Below are 10,332 nucleotides of genomic sequence, written 5' to 3' on the forward strand. Positions count from 1 at the left end.
TTACCTTCAGTGCTTATACCTTGGCTTTGAAAACCGGGCTTTCACTGTCAATTAACGCCAGACAAGGAGATCCATTCAAAATCTGAAGTGCATACCTAATAACGGGGTGGGGGAGGGGCGGTGCAGGGGAGGGCATGGAGGGAGGCGGCCCGGATGTTGGCTCTGCTGCTTGCAGGACACCCAGCCTGCCGAGGGGCTGGGCACGTCTGGTTGGGCTTTCCTATGGGGACAGAAACGCTTGGGTTTGAAAGCAGGTTACCCTGCCTAGCAACGGAGTCCCAGAGGGTAGCTTACGCCCCAAAGGGCACACTTTTCCACTCGATTTTGTAGACATCACAGCGCTGCCGGCAAAACTTGGCAGTTCCTGGGTATTCTTAAAGCAATGTTTGTTTCTTGTATGAGCCTTTGAAATGGGATTCCAGCCGGAGTCATTTGCATTTAGGGTCTTTTCAGACAGACTGTTAGCCTCTCTGGGTAACATGATGGGTTGATATCTGTATTAAGAATGCTAGGGCAAGGGGCTTCCCTGGTGGCGCAGTGGTTGCGCGTCCACCTGCCGATGCAGGGGAACCGGGTTCGCGCCCCGGTCTGGGAGGATCCCACATGCCGCGGAGCGGCTGGGCCCGTGAGCCATGGCCGCTGAGCCTGCGCGTCCGGAGCCTGTGCTCCACGACGGGAGAGGCCACAACAGAGGGAGGCCCGCATACCACAAAAAAAAAAAAAAAAAAAAAAAAAAAAAAAAAAAGAATGCTAGGGCAAGAAAAAAAACTCCCAATTTTCCAGGTGTGGTCCACGCTTTTTAGTGGACAAACTGTGTTTCTTCCCACTACCACACTCGGCATCCTCAGAACATGCCAGCAGTGTGGTCACCCTCGGGACTGTCCCAGGACATTAAGTGAATTGGGAAGAGTAGGGTCCTCATCCTTAGGTCTGAGGCATCCCCGGAAGGCTCTCCCCCAGTGTCAGCACAGATCACACCTTGTCTCCTCCAAGGTGACAGTGTGACACCTTCTTAGTGAGACCTTCCCTGACAGCGTATTCAATTTGCAATTCCCCTCTCCCCTTTTCCACTGCGTTTTTCTCCTTAGCTTTTGTCATCATCTGACATACTCTGTTTTTCACTAATGTATTTGTTCATTGTCTGCGTCTACCCCAGGAATGTAAGCTCCATAAGGGCAGAGAGTTTGGGGCCTGTTTTGTTCATTATCGTGTCCCAGTGCCAAGAACAAAAGAACGAATTCAGGAAACCTCCCTTAACTCTGCAATATTTCTCCAAAGACCATGTGTTTTATTGGTTCCCCAGACTGGTTTAATTTATGTTTTAAAACTACGTTTTATTCTATATTTAATTTGTATTTTTCAGACCCATCTAGATTTGACAGAGCTAATGATAATAATAATAATAATAATAATAATAGTGTTATATTTGATTACAGCTCCTGTCAAAGCACTTTGGCATGCCTGTTTTTCTCTCCAAGCCTCAGTTTCCTTCTGTAGGATGGGGATAATAACTCCTTCCTGGTAGCACCTTTGTGTGGATTAACTGAGCTGATGTATGTTTTGCATCAGCTAGTAGTAGGTGCCTAATAACACTAGCTCTTGTTACTTTGCAGCTGAAAATCAGAGCAGTCCTCCCCATAACATACACAGAGGTGGATAATAAATTATCCACACCTTGGATGTGAAATACTTACAGTCAGAGGCACTAAATGACTTGCCCAGAGTCACCCCATGAATCCATGTGGGAAGTGAGTCGAAACTATTGCCTTTAAGCCTCTATGTTTCTTGGTCATAAATGGAAACTCCTACTCTTGGTTTTTATTTATTTAGAAATAAAGGAGTTACATTAAAAAGTAAATTAAATTCAGGCTCAGAGAACTAAAGAAAGGCTGCTGATGGCATTGAGGAGAGAGGCGGTTTTAAGAATATGCAGGAACGCAAATGTTTTCCCATCTGGATAGAAGTGATACATTCACAGTCCCAACACAGGGCCCTGGGCAGCTCCCACGTCACTGACCTTGACTTCACTCCTTTCTGTCCTTCCCGTGAAGGCGTATTGGAATGAGAATGACAGGAAAATTTTGAGTTCCCGATTTTACAGGAAAAGTTATTTGCAAACCTGTGTGTACATTAACAGAAACAAATTGCCCTTCCCATCCACCAAGGGGGACTAACCCTCTTTCCCTTCTCTGGGCTTGAAAGTCATCCTCACCTTGAATTTCCTCTCCAAATTTGACTTGCGGAAGGGGCAGCACAGCAGTGAACAAGTTCCTCTCCTGGCAATTAGCAGTGGTATCTCTCCACTGATTTAGAACTAGACAGCTTCTATAATGAGGAAATAAAAAGGATTAGACCGACCTTTCCCCAAATCTGTCCTGGTTTCTCTGCCCCCTTCCCCCAGGAGAAACTAATAACAGACGTGTGAGTTTGGAAAGACCATTTTGGTTGTTTCTTTCTTTCCCAGTTACAGATTTGTTCCTGTGGAATGTTTCTGGACGTTTCTGGAAGCTTCATCTGCACTGCATCCCCACTCCCATATGAGTGGGGTCCCAGGGGTCCTGAGAGTGAGGAGAGAGGTTTGGCCTTTGCCTACTGGGTATCATCTGAGAAGAAATGGAATATGCATCCTAAATAGATTAGGATAGAACAGAGAGGTCTAGAGCATCAAGTCCCAGCAAGGAGGCTGGGATTCAGGGGAACCCATAAAAGGGTCCACGAGAAGGAATGGGACCATGAAGGCCATTGGCTGGCTCACAGGACCGATGCCGAAAGCTCAGCCTCTGTGCACCGGTGCTGAATCAAATCTTGGAGAGAGTTTTGGGTGACGTAGAAAAGAATAGCTATATTGCTTTGCCAGGCAAAGGGGGACACAGTGGGCTCCAGCCCGGAAAAAGTATGTGTCCCAACCCGGGAGGATTTGATGAGGAGTTTTATAGCAACAGTTCAAGGGTGGGGTTGCTGATAAGATTAGGGTGTATGCAGGACCTGCACTCCTCTAATCTGGTCTCAGGTAATCGTCTTGATGAGCTTCTCCGGTTCCTTTAATATAGCCTCAGGTGGTCTTTCTCTGGTATGAAGAATGCTGACATCTTAAAGAGCTTAAAGACATTGTTCTGTGTATCCCTTGAGGTGGAACCAGGACGCTGCCCCAAGACTGCACTGTTGTTTCCTGGCTGCCCCTCCCTTGTCTTTACATCCCTTCCCTTGCCAGATTAGCAAATGTTGAAATCTGCCCTTTGGAACTCAGGGAACGTCATGGAGGCTGGAGTCAAGAAACAGGAAGAGAAAGGCTTCTGTGCCCAGGAGCCCCACTGGGTCCTGCTCAATTTCAGGACTAACCGGGATTAGAAGTAGAGCTGGACAGGGCATTTCTCCTCTTTGATTCCTCCACCCGCACCACTCTCTTCTTCCATCCTGCAGTTGCAACAATTTAGGTCTAGGGGCAACTTCTGTTGGCAAAATGTCCCTGTTCTTAGAAAGCCAAGTGACAACATAGATGGAGTACAGGGCAGCTTTTCTCCATTTATGTGCATAAAATGTTCAGTAAAAAAGGTTCTGTGTTCAAATAATTTGGAGAAATGTTGGGTTCCACAAAGTTAGGTACATTTCTTCTTGGGCCGATTTCTCAGACTCTTGTAGGTGCTGCATTGAAGGCTATCACATCTCTTAGACCTTTCCTGAGTTCCAAAGAATAGATTCAAGCAGTTACTAATTATAGGGAAGTGAGGGAATACAGTAACAAAGGAAAAGCAGTCAAGAAACAATAGTTCAATGATAAAACAGAGTCCTCCTTCCTCTTGTAGGGATATACGTAACAACCTGATACATATCTTTGAGTTCTGCAGGAACTAAGGCCCCCATCCAGGTGGAGGACAGTAACTACATGCTGAGACCCAGACTGGTCAGAACCAGAAGGCTGATGATTGAGATTCCTGGAACACCTTGTTACTTCACCACCAACCAATCACAAGAAGTCATACACCACGCAGCCTTCCCCCCAAGTTTTGCCTTTAAACTGAAAACCATTGGGGAGTTCAGGTCTTCTGAGCATGAGTCGCCTATTCTTCTCGCTTGGCTCCGCAGTGAAACTTTCTCTGCTCCAAACTCCCAATGTTTTGGGTTGTTTGGCCTCACTGTGTGTTGGGCACACAAACTTGAGTTCAACAACATATACACAGCTGTGTCCTCCCCCAGGTACACAAGGCGACTATGCACGCGCACACGTAGACGTCTGCATCCCAACTTCCTAACGTCACCGAGACGTGAAACATTAACACACGTGGTCGTAGATAAAGAATAGCCTATAATGAGAGTTAAAAGCAATCCTACCCACGATTGGAACATATTCTCTACCCAGTTGTATGAAATGAAATGGAATGATCACAGACAAAAAGTGAGCTAGTCTCAGAGTCCAAGTCCATGTCAGCGAGAGGAGAAAAATCTACCACTTATCATGGGATTGGTCGTAGATTGCTTCTTTCCTAATTTAAACCTAACTCTTAGAAGTTAAAAATGAGAAGTATGTGGAGGGAAGAGAAGTGGATTAAGAGTCAAGAGACCTGGGTTTTCATCCCAGCTCTGTGGCTAATTAGCTGTGTGACCTTGTCAAGTGATTTAATGTCTCTGGATCACCATTTGTAAAAAGAAGGGAGATGAGGCAGATAATCTCTAAGGTCCTTTTCAGTTCTCAAAGGCTGCAAGTTTAATAACTAAATGAGCTCTTTAAGAGAACTTGATGGCTTCTAGAAATCTACAGTTTTATCCTTACTGTTATCTCAAGCACCTATCCAGAGCCTGTTTGCATATGCCATCATACACATTAGCATATGCACCTCCCAGCGGGGAGGCTTGCTGGCCTCTTCCAGGTTCCAGCCTCTCCTTGCTTTTGCTAACTCCTTCCTCTCTCAGGACTGGCTGGAGTCCTGCCCGGAACCTCAGGCCTGAAGCTAGAGGGTCCACACCCTCCTGGAACTCCACTTCCGGTTGCTCCCAGATGCCCCGTGGCCATGTTTTTCCCTGGCTAAGGGCCTCTTGGTCACATATTCTCAGCCCTTGCCTGATTAGATATCCCTCCATCGGTAGCACCTGCTCTGTGCTCTTCTTGGCCTTGGCCTTCCCATCTAACCAGCTTCCTGAGCACCTAGTTTCTATTTTGACAACAGTTGCAGTTGTTCTGGGCGGCATATATAGGTCAGGGTGGCAAGAAGCATTAGATAACAGGGAGGAAACCCCTTGTCTTGCTGTTGTCAGGAAATGGGACTTGTCCAGTCGTCATGGGCTACTAGTAAATGATTACGTTTTAGCAGGACTTGGCTTTACTGCCTCTGTACCCCACTGACACAGTGCTTCCATCACCCATTCTTTTCTACGTCCACCCGTCCTCCAAGATCTGCCTTGAATCTCATCTCAGACTTCCAGGACTACAGGACAAAGTAATCCCCCCTCCTCTGATGGTGTATCCCACCTGTTATCCAGCCTCCCCACTTTCAGCAGAGCTGACTGAACTCCGGCTTCTTCAGATCTCAGCTGAAAGGTCATTTTTCCTCCAGAAAGCCCTCCCTGACCACCCAGACCGATCAGATCCCCCTGCCATATATGCGCAGGGCTGCCTGGACTTTTCTTTCATCGCCCTTAGCAGGCTGATAATTACATATTTACTTGAGTGAAGATTTGATTCACGATGCGCTCTCCCGTGAGGACAGGCTCTGGCCTTTCCTCCTCACCACTCTTCCCCAAGGTCCAGCGGAGTACACCTGGCTATGCACTGTGACCTTGCTCACTCTCTCAGACTTCGCTATAAATCCCAGCTACTTAAGGTCTTTTCTCTTCAGCTAGTCTGCAGCCAAGCAGATGATTGGTCAGAGACAACCTGGAAAGCTAACCCCATTACCATAAAGCTTGAGCCTGTGAGCCGCATGGCAGAGCAGTTCTCCTGGGGTCCCTTACCCTCCTGCTCTCTGCCCGGGCGCCCCTTCCCAATAAAGTCTCTTGCTTTGTCAGCACATGTGTCTCCTCAGACGGTTCGTTTCCGAGTGTTAAGACAAGAGCCCACTCTCGGGGCCCTGGCAGGGGTTCCCCTTCCTGCAACAGGTAGAAGAAGGTTCGGTCTTGGGCCCAACTCCACACAATCTGCGTTCCAAGGAGGGTCGCTCGGCTTCCCCGAGCTTTAAGTCCTTTACCAACTATTTAATATTTATTTCTTTAACATTTAAGATTTATTTTTGTTACTTTTAATTGTTGTAAAATAACAGAAAATTTACTCTCTCCATTTTTAAGCATTCAGTTCAGTGGCATTAAAGTACATTCACATTGTTGTGTAACCATCACCCCCATCTATCTGCAGAGGTCTTTCATCTTCCCAAACGAAAACTCTGTACCCACTAAACACTAACTCTCCATTCCCTCCTCCTCCAAGGCCTGGGCAATCATCCTTCTACTTTCTGTTTGTACGAATTTGACTATTCTAGGTACCTTATATAAGTGGAATTACACAGTATTTGTCTTTTTTGTGACTGGCTTATTTCACTTAGCGTGATGTCCTCAAGGTTCATCCATGTTGTAGCATGTATCAGAATTTCCTTCCTTTTTTAAGGCTGAGTAATATTCCATTGTATATATACACCACATTTTATTCGTTCATCTGTCCATGGACACTTGGGTTGCCTCCACTTCTTGGTTATTGTGAGTAATGCTGCTAGGAACACGGGTGTACATATATCTCTTCCAGATTCTCCCTCCAGTTCTTTTGGGTATATACACCCAGAAGTGGAATTGTTGGATCCTCTGGTGGTTCTATTTTTAATTTTTTGAGGAACAGCGTAATGTTTTTCACAGCAGCTGTGCCGTCTTACATTCCTACTAATAAACAGTGCACAAGGGTTCCTGTTTTCCACACCCTCACCAATACTTTTTAGTTCCTGGTGTTTGTTTGACAGTAGCCATCCTAGTGAGTGTGAGGTGGTGGTCCTTTTCCTTAAGCATAATGCAGTGGCTGTAGTAGTGCCTGGTAAACAGGAGAACAGTAGACACAGGTAGAGGGCGATCATTTCTGAGGACTCATAGGATATTCAGTCCTTTCCAGGATCCGGGACCCAGGCTTCCATTCCTTTCTGGATTTTGACCAAATAACGAAATCTCTTTTTGTCTCTGTTTTCTCTGAAAAAGATGGTGGTGGGGCAGGAGTAGAGGCGAATAAAAATAGCTGCCTTCTCTCCGCAGGGTTGATGAAACATCAACTGGGATAATATATGTGAAAACACTATGAAATGAAAACATCTATTTCAATCCAAGAGGTTGTTATTTACTGTCTTAAAATCTTATTTGCCCTGCTCTAGCTGCCTGCCTTGAGCACACTCCACAGGAACCATGGGGACTAGAAGAACCACAGAATGTGATGATTAAATTCAGAAACTCAATCTGACCCGATCTGTTTTGGTTGGCAATCTCCTGGTGCCGTTGTCTCCTTCTGGGCTGAAGAAGCTTTATCGATGGGCTGTGAGGACAAAGTCTGTTAGAGGCTGGCGGCAGGCTGTGCCTTCAGAGAGGGGAGCCTAGCTTCTGTTAAATCTGCTGACTGATTGCTTGTCAGTTTCAGATGATTTAATGGCCAGGCACTTGAACTGCCCCCAACCAAACATCGATCTGGGACTGTGTAGGAGAGAAACAGTGAACTGTATATGGCCAGATGGAAGGGAGCAGGGCAGACAGCAAAGAAATGTCTACCAAAGGCCATGGACTCATTCTTAAGCATCAGTGCAACCTATTTATTGATGTATCTTATGGGAAGCCCTAAGCGTAGGAATTAAACATGTGGACTCTGGAGTCAAGCGGACTTGAGTTCAAATCCTGGCTCTACTGAGGAGCCAGGGGAAGTTCCTTTTCCTCTCTGTGACTCACTTTCCTCATCTGTGCAGGGATAATAGAGTACCTACCTCCAGTGATTATTGTGAGGATCAAATGAAACATACATAAGTGTTCAAAAAATGTAGGTTATTAGTAGTAGTAGTAGTAGATACATAGCATCTCCCGAATCCATTCAACTCTTTTAGTTGTTTGATATTATTGGCACTCTAATCTCCATGTTCTCTGAAGCAGCATGGTGAAATGGCAATAGGTCATGAAGGTAGGTAGGGGGACTGGATTCTGGTGGATCTGTCACTAAACAGCTCTGGGACCTTAGGCAAAGTCACTTCTCTGGCCTTGCTTTGCTGGTCTGTAAAGGGAGGGTTGTGTGTGTGTTCGTGACATGTAGATGGTACAAAGAAGTGGCAGCTGTGGGAGAGCCAAAGTCGGGGAGGGTTGGTGGGGGGACTGGCGGAGGCATGGGACTTTGCGTGTGTAAAACCCTAGTGATGGGCTGTATGGCGGTGGGGCAGAGTTGAGAGCTGTGGGCAGCCTCCTTGGGCATGCAGGAGGACACGGAAGACGCGGGGCAATAGCACTTGGTAAAGGTCGTTGAAAAAATGAACACCTGAATGACTGAGTCGATTATAAAATAGATGTTGTGAGCCAGGGTCTGGACCAGGTGGGTTCTGCGGATGGTTCCGGGCACAAGGTGGACACAAGGGTTACCCCTCTTCAATCCTTGGGCCTCCCGGCACCTCCAGCTCCAGGAAGAAGAGGAGAGAGGGAGAGAAGACTGGGCAGCAGCTCTGCAGTGACGGGGGCGGAGGGGGGAGTCCCAGGACACCCAAATCAAGTGGGTTGGGGGCACCACCCCACCCGCTACGGGGATGCTAGGCCCAGGTTGGAGGGGCGTCCGTGGCACTCGCTGATTGGCCGGTGGCGGGCCAGGGGCGGGACCGTGACTCCGGGTCCCGTCGCCAGGGCGCTAGTTCCAACTCAGGCTAATTTCCTTAGTGGAGAGCTGATTTTGATGGGCCCCAAACCTCACACTGAGGCTGACTCCAGCTCTTGAGTTTCTGGCTGGGAGTCAGCAATTAGACAAATGCTTCCCATACCCCACTCCCCCGCCCCCATGTGCCTCCCCCTTCTCCCTTTCCTTCTTTACACCCTGGCCCCCCTCCCCTCCCCTGCTTCCCCCCTTGGCCATCCTTTCCCCTCTCATTTCGCCCCGTTCCCTCCCTGCCAGCTCCACCCTGGTTTTGAAAGAGGCGTCCTCTTAGGTTGAAATCCTGGCATGAAGAGGCAGCGTGTGACCTTCCCTGATTACCACGCTGTCAGTGCTGCTGGGGGTGGCGGAAAGGCTCTCTCACACTCTCTCCTCTTTCTGTCTCTTAAAAAAAAAAAAAAAATTACCCACCTCCCCTTCCAAATTAAAAAAAAAAGAGAGAGAGGCGAAGAGAGAGAGAGAGAAAGAGACAGAGTGAGAGAGAATTTGACATTATTGTATAATTTAAAATTGCACAGCCTAGAGCCCACAAAACCGAGCATGTAATTACACACTTACTAGAGGTAACAGCAGTGCTGATAATTATTCTTTACACAGGAGAGACCCTGCTGATATCCCACAGTCAGAAAGTGGGAACTACAATATCTTTAATACCATCCTCAGAGACCCTCATAAGCAGAAGAGAAGTATGAGAAGGCTCACAGGGTCCAGAGCAATATCTTCATCGCGCCAGAATGTCAGGGGCTTTAGCACAACAGAAATCAATAGTTTCTAGTACATTTTTGGTACAATTTTTTTTTTTTTATGACCCAACCTGAGAAAGTACAGGGAAGGCAGAGGTACCGAATAGTAGGAAATAAAACCTTCGTAAGGGAGGGCCTGTCTGTTTAGATAGGTCACGCCACGTCAGTTTCTGAGACACATATTCTTTATCAGACCAACAGAACAGTGCAGCTGGAGCAGGGCCCTCCTCCTGGAATGCATTTGGTAATCTTTTCATTTAAATCATAAACTATTCGCCTCTCCCCGTGTCCCCCGATTAAGGCAGCATCTTTGCTTATTATTGCTATAAACTTACACAGTCTTACATCTCAAAAGAGAGGAGATAAATATTTGGGTACTTGTTTCTGGGCCCTCGACCCTTTTCTTCCCCTTTCTCCCTCTATACAGGAAAGGAGTTGGTTGCATTTTAAAAACAAGGAAAAACCAAGCATTAGTGGAAACATTAAGACGATTTAAAGCAATAGTCCGTGAACTCAGCACAGTGGGGTGAAAGGTTTTCGGGTGGAGAAATCAAAGTGCAAGTCTAACACTGTACGTGCTTTCAAAAGGAGACTACTTAGGGCTTCCCTGGTGGCGCAGTGGTTGAGAGTCCGCCTGCCGATGCCGGGGACACGGGTCCGTGCTCCGGTCCGGGAAGATCCCACATGCCGCGGAGCGGCTGGGCCCGTGAGCCATGGCCGCTGAGCCTGCGCGTCCGG

Source organism: Physeter macrocephalus, chromosome 9 (assembly GCF_002837175.3).
Source record: "Physeter macrocephalus isolate SW-GA chromosome 9, ASM283717v5, whole genome shotgun sequence".
Taxonomy (NCBI): domain Eukaryota; kingdom Metazoa; phylum Chordata; class Mammalia; order Artiodactyla; family Physeteridae; genus Physeter; species Physeter macrocephalus.